Raw genomic sequence first — 7590 nt, 5'->3', positions numbered from 1 at the left:
TTATAACGGTATTTCGTTTTACGTCGTTTTGTATTTTTTACGTTTTGGTACTTTTTTTAAATAAAAAAAAAACTTTATAATATGCAAAACGTTAGTTGAATTAGTGTTTTAGCTCAAAACGGTATATCATATATCGTTTTGTACCAAAACGTTACTTTATCTACCGTTTTGCGAATTAAAAAAATTCAAAATGTCAAAACGTTACACGAAGTACTGTTATAGGTCTTTTACATAAATGTTAGACGATGTACCGTTTTGAAGTGACATTTAGGGACATTTTTAACCCCAAAGTGACATTTTGGGTCACCACCCTAGCACAAATGGGGCAAAAGACCTTAATGTAACTAATATTTGAATAAAAAATGTTCAAATGTCAATTTTAAGAAAAAAAATGTTCAAATGTCAATTTTAAGAAAAAAAATGTTCAAAATGTCACTTCACGATACTAGATAGTCTGGCATTTTATTTAAAATAGAAATGGTACACGAAATTTTGTTTCGGGTCATTTTTTTCAATTACAGTTACACACTTATACGCACACCAAAACCTGATAAAATACCCGAATATATACATATATATATATATATTTATGCATCATTAAATAAATAAATAAATACTTTTAAATTATAAAATACATTTGTCATTTTTTATTTTAATAAACCTAATAAGCCCAATTAATCCAAACAAAAGTACAAGTACAACAAAACATTCTTTAACACAGTTACACAGAGTTAGAATAAGAAGTCGTAGCTCAAGCTAGGGTTACTCACTCGCCGGCCGCTGCAGCATATATTCATCGCGATAAGGCACAAGGTAGGAGCCAAGAATCCTATCAATTGAGTCATTCAATAATCGTTATTCTACTTCTATTGGTTAGTCTCGTGTTGCGTGTTGTGATTTTGCAAGGATGAGAGACCTTTGATGCTTCCAATTTATTATGCTATTGTGAATTTGTAGTATGAACTATTGGTTCTTCTTTTATAAATCATGCTAGATTTATTTCATTTTCGTTGTTGCACTTAGATTACTTTGATATACATGTTCATTGTTCAATAAGCTTATCTCTAATAATTGGGATTTTAATTTTTGGGATTTTAATTTTTGGGTTTTCGGATTTCAGATATCAGATTTCGGTTATCGGGTATATTAAAATTCAATCTAAAAAATTGGGTTTCGTGTATATCCGAACCCGACCCGAAATTCGTTGGATCGGATTTGGATATGAATTTTTGGGTAATTTTCAGGTTTGGATCGGGTTCGGGTATGACCAAAATTTTCGGGTTTGGATTTGGATATAGTCATACCTAATCCAATCTGACCTGATTGTCATCTCTAGTTTTTAGAGAAAATTGCATTTTGCACCCCTTATATTTAGTCAAAACTCAATTTTGTGTATCTATTTTCATAAATTACATTTTGCATCTCCCTACTTTGAAATCCGCTTCAACATGCACTCATTTTGCCTAATTTTTTAGCCCTAATTGTTGTCTCCAACAATATATCTCATCTTTTCTCTTCAATAATTGATAATATATGTTGTTGAAGACAATAATTTGGGGAAAAACATTGACAAAATTTGGCAAAAATGGTGCAACTCTAAGCGGATTTCAACGTAGGGGGGATGCAAACTGCAATTTATGAAAATATGTATACAAAATTGAGTTTTTGCCAAATATAAGGGGTGCAAAATGCAATTCTCTCTTAGTTTTTATAATTGGTGAAAGCAATTAGGGTTTATTGTCAAAAAAATCATGAAAATTCAAGTATAATTCAGTTTTATGTTTTATGTACTATCTTGTTTAATTTCGTTCATATATTTTTCAATTGATGAACTCTGTGATTTATTGATGAACTCTGTGTTTTATGTGATTTTATTGATGAACTCTGTGATTTACGTAATTTTTTTATTTATCGCAATCTGCATAAAAACTTATTTCAGTTATTATATAATTAGATGGAAAACATGGATTAAATGGTTGATAGCCTCACGTGTATAAGGATTAGTGAACTTACAATTAATAAAATTAATGGAACAAGCTCACTAAGTTGCTTGTAGTCGTTAGTTTTAGGGTTCATGCACTGAAACACGGTAGGAGCACTTCTCGATATCCTAATTCAGTGGAAACATGGTTTCCATGTACCGTCAACGACCTTCCTTCTCAAAAAGGTTTCGAGTTCGTATAGTCAGAATGAGTGAGAAAACAAGAGATAATGTACATCGAGGAAATATAATATGATTTTTTAATAAATTAAAACTACGCTGCTAGTGTTTGGAACTGAACTCTTGAAAAAATATATTTAAAAATTAAAAGAAAATAAGTTTGATGGGGTGGAATGGGATTGTGATTGTTGGAAGGTGCGCTTGGTGGATTGTTGATTCGTCATGTGATATCGGATGCTAGTTCTTATGATGTTGGGTATGATCTGGGTTTGATGATGCCGGAGGGTTTGATTTTTGATCAAATTTCATCATTTTATAGGTGTTTTTTAGATGTTTTTCTCGTTCTTATTATTTTTTGCGGAATGCTTAGTTTGTGGGTGATTTTTGTCAATTTTGCAAAAAAACTTGTGTTTGTATATAGTGGTATCTTAATACTGATCGGAAAATCATGAGTGACTTTACAGTTTGATAATTGATCATACTCTACTTTTTGTTAGATTATATGCTTTTAGTTTTTAGTCTGATGAACTGGGAATTATTACTACCGGTAACAAAGTTTATAAGTTACAATGGAATGATTATAAAAAAAAATCAGGCTAAAAAACTAAATAAGTACCCAAAGATCAACTAAAATACATGAAGCTAGACAAAAAAATGAAGTAAACGAGGTAGCCAGCCATAATATCATCATTGTTAACAAAAGTTACTGAAGAAAAATATGCAGAATCATGTTGTTGGTATTGAATACCTTTTTCATATATTAATTCATTGAAGGGAGGCTCCCATTTATACACAAACAATCTAGATAAACAAGGAACTAACTACCATAAATACAGCCTAAATTATAGCCTAAAGACATATTATGTTCCTTTAATTATGGAACAAATATGGCTATTTCCTACACTCCCCCTCAAGTTGGGCAGTCGGTGCTCCAATGCCCAACTTGGGTAAAGTCTCTTCGAAGGCTTTAGTATTGATTGCTTTTGTCAGGATATCAGCTAATTGATCCTTTGATCGAACAAACAGAAGTTTTATTGTCTTACCTTCCAATTTGTCCTTGATGAAATGTCGGTCTATCTCAACATGTTTCGTTCTGTCATGTTGGACCGGATTTTCTGAGATATTTATAGCCGCCTTATTGTCACAAAATAACTTACATGTTGTTTTATGTGGAAAACCAAGCTCATTCATGAGTTTCTGAATCCATAGGATTTCAATTATTCCTTTTGCTATTCCTCTGAATTCTTCCTCTGCACTTGCAAGGCCACCACCTTTGTTTTTTAATTATCCAGGTGACCAAGTTACCACCTGCTAGAGTAAAGTACCCAGAAGTAGATTTTCTGTCGTCACGATCTCCTGCCCAGTCTGCATCTGTGTAGGCAATTAGATCCATATGATCATTTTTGGCAAAGTAAATTCCTGTGCTACTTGTACCCTTTAAGTACCTCAGAATTCTCATTACTGCTGTCATGTGTTGTATTTGTGGGAGATGCATGAACTTGCTCACCACTCCTACAACATAAGTTATGCCAGGTCTTGTGTGAGCTAAGTAAATGAGTTTTCCCACAATCTTCTGATATTGCTCTCTTTTAGCCAGTTTTGCTCCTTCAAGAATTTGAAGACCATGATTAGCAACGATCGGTGTCTCAGCTGGTTTACAGTCTAGCATTCTTGTTTCTGTCAAAAGATCAAGGATATATTTTCCCTGGTGAATGAAGATTCCTTGTTTTGACCTCAGAACTTATATGCCAAGAAAGTACTTGAGAATCCCCAAATCTTTCATCTCAAATTCTTGAAACAGTTTTCCTTTTAAGTCAGTGATCTCTTTCTCGTCATTTCCAGTGATAATCATATCATCCACATAGATTATCAAGCAAGTGATTTTATCTCTAACCCTCTTCAAGAACAGAGTGTGATCTGAGTTGCTTTGTTTGTACCCAAACTTCTTCATAGCTTTTGTGAATCTTCTGAACCATGCCCTACTGTTTTAGGCCATAAAGTGCATTTCTCAGTTTGCACCCTTCTCCATCTCCAAATTCCTGAGAATACCCTGGTGGTGCCTTCATATATATTTCTTCCTCAATACTTCCGTGAAGAAAAACATTTTTTACATCAAATTGATATATAGGCCACTCCTTGTTTGCCGCTATTGAGAACAAGACCCGTATTGTATCAATCTTGGCTACAGGGGTGAAGGTCTCAGAGTAGTCAATTCCATATGTCCGGGTATATCCTTTAGCCACCAGTCGTGCCTTGTCTCTCTCAACAGTTCCATCTGCTCAGTATTTGATAGAGAATACCCATCTGCAACCCACCTTTTTCTTCCCTTTTGGTAGGATGCATTTTTCCCATGTTTTGTTTCTCTGTATAGCTGAATACTCATCCTCCATAGCTTGTTTCCACTTTTCATTTCCAAGGGCTTCCTCCACTATTTTGGGAATGTCAGTGGAGTATAAAGAGGCGGTAAAAGCCATGGTTGTGCTAGACAAGTTCTCATTGCTGATGCTCTCTACAGGATATTTAGACCGTTGGGCCTCATACTCTGGATCATACCTTCTCGGTGGAACTCCTCTTGTACTTCTCGGAGGTAACTGATACATGTTTGGAACACTACCACTAGGAATAGTATTAGTTTCAGTAATAGTATCAGTTCCAAGATTCTCAGAGTCGACCTCTGCTGAGGAGAGATCATCAGAATGATGCTCATCAGACGGAATTGGAGTGGCCAGAACTGGAGTGGATAGAAGAGGAGATATTGATGTTTTAGGAGCAACATCGGTGGTATTGCCTACTTGTGTTGTAGGATCTGGATTCATCACTTTTGGATATGTTAGCCAGCTAAGGTCATCACTCAAACTCTTCCCCTGAGGACTAAGCTGGGTATAATAATAAGACTGTTCAAAGAACTCACAGTCTAAAGTAGTGTAGATTTTGTCCTGGGTAGGGTCATAACACCGATACCCCTTTTGATTAACCCCATACCCAAGAAAGACACATTGAACAACCATGGATTCTAGTTTGGTGCGCACCCTTTTTTGAAGATGAACATAGACAATACATCCAAAGACTCGGGGATGTAAGGAATGTGAAGATGGAATTGGGACATGTGACTCAAGAATATCGAGAGGTGTGTCATAATTGAGGGGTTTTGTGGGAAGGCGGTTAGTGAGATAGGTAGCATTAACAATAACTTCGGGCCAGAAGTGGACAGGAACATGAGATTCGATCATAAGGGCCCGGGTGATTTTGAGAAGAGTTTTGTTTTTCCGCTCGGCTACACCATTCTGTTGAGGTGTGTAAGGGCAAGTAGTTTGGTGGAGGAGGCCATGGTCAATAATGAACTGTTTCATGTTCTAAGTAACATATTCTCCCCCATTGTCATATCGTAGAATTTTTGGTTGAGCTATAAACTGAGTGCAAATCATGTGGTAGAATTTAACAAAGACATCAAATAATTCAGACTTGTGTGTTTAAAAAATACACCCAACTCATACGAGTACAATCATCCACAAATAAAACAAAATATGAAAAATTATGAAAGGTAAAATCTAGAGCCGGTCCCCATACATCCGAATGAATCTAGGCAAATGGTTGAGTACTATGAGTCACATTAGGATAATATGAGTGCTTATGGCTTTTAGCTAAAATACATGTTTCACAGTTCAAATCTACATTAATATTCTTTAAAGAGGGAAATAATCGTTTGAGATAACCTGTGGAGGGGTGACCTAGCCGACGGTGCCACATCCAGAGTTGATGTTCTGGTGATCCATGAACAAGCAAAGCGTTACCATTTTGAGTCACTTCATTCACATAGTATAATCTTCCTCGTTCAGTACCATGCCCAATGATCCTTCCCGTCTGAGCATCCTGCACAACATAACCAGATGATGTCATTAGAATAGTACAGTTAAGTTCCCCAGTTAACTGGCTAACAAATAAAAGCTTATGAGTAAGATTATGAATTAAGAGACAGTTCTGTAAATGGATATTTGAGGTAACATCCACAGTTCCGGCATGGGTAATGGGCATATATACTCCGTTTGCAGTTTGGATTTGGGTACAATGAGTGTTGTTGGAGGACACAATATCATAAGAATTATAGGTCATTGTATCGGTGGCCCCACAATAAAAAATCCATGGATTGGATATTGGTTGCACAAGAGGCCCAAAGAATTTTGATTTTCGGTGACTTCACTTTCACGGACTGTACTTGCTGCCTGATATGAATGTAGCACTGTTGTAAGGGGAATGTTGTTGCTACCATCTGGACCACCCACAGCTAGGTTGGCCTTGTCGTCGGTCCGGGAAATCATAGCCTTAGAGGCGGTCTTCCTCTGCTTCAGGTCATCCCACCATTCTGGATACCCAATAATTTTGAAACATCCCTCATTGATGTGTTTCGTACCACCACAATGGCTGCACTTGAGCTGGGTTTTATCCTCTCGTCGGAATGACGAGGATTCCGACCTGCGTTTCACGAGGAGCCCGCTATCAATCTCTGATGGTTCTCATCCCAATGATGAGTCGCTGGCCATTATGCCGCGACGTGCAATCTCCCGTCGTATAAACGCGTAGGCTGCGTCAAGGGTGGGTAGTGGATCTTGATGCAATATATCCCTCTTTTCTTTGTCTAGAGTATCACTTACTCCGGCCATAAATTAGTACAATCTTTGTCTTTGTATGAAGGAATTAAATGAAGTAATGTCCTCTGCACACTTTGTGGGGTTGGGCATTCTTTCCACGGAGTGTTTAGCTTACTAAAATAAACTTCTATAGTGTCATTCCCTTGTCTCATAGTTGCTGCCTTTGAGCTTAGATCATAGATCTGGAGTTCGTATCTCCCACTGCTAAGGAGAGTTTCAATTCCCTTCCATAGTTCCCGGGCAGTCTTGCAATCCATAAATTGGTTCACAAGATCTCCATTAATGTTTTCAATGATCCAAGATAAGACGGTCGAGTCCTTTTGAGCCCACTGTTGGTACTCAGGGTCATTTGGTGAAACGAGATTGACCGTGATTTGGTTGAGCCTACCTCGACCACCAATATCAATATGCATTAATTTGCACCATTTGATGTAATTAGTGAAATTCAGTTTCTCGGCAACACATACCGTTTGTGGTATTCCGGTTTCTGGGAGGTTTGAATTTTTGTGTAGTTTCTGAAATAATTGGAACAGTTGTTCCATAGAGACTAATTGTGTTTCGGCTGACTGTGTTATGGTTTCTGGTTGATCAGACATTATGAGTAATAATATAGTAGATGATGAGAACCAGAAAAAAAAAACCTGAATCCCAAATCAAACCTTAGGGCTATGATATCATGAAGAAAATATGCGGAATCATGTTGTTGGTATTGAATACCTTTTTTCATATATTAATTTATTGAAGGGGGGCTCCCATTTATACACAAACGATCTAGATAAATAA

Source organism: Apium graveolens, unplaced genomic scaffold, assembly GCF_009905375.1.
Source record: "Apium graveolens cultivar Ventura unplaced genomic scaffold, ASM990537v1 ctg3625, whole genome shotgun sequence".
In the NCBI taxonomy this organism is placed as follows: domain Eukaryota; kingdom Viridiplantae; phylum Streptophyta; class Magnoliopsida; order Apiales; family Apiaceae; genus Apium; species Apium graveolens.
Note: the sequence above shows the minus strand (reverse complement) of the source record.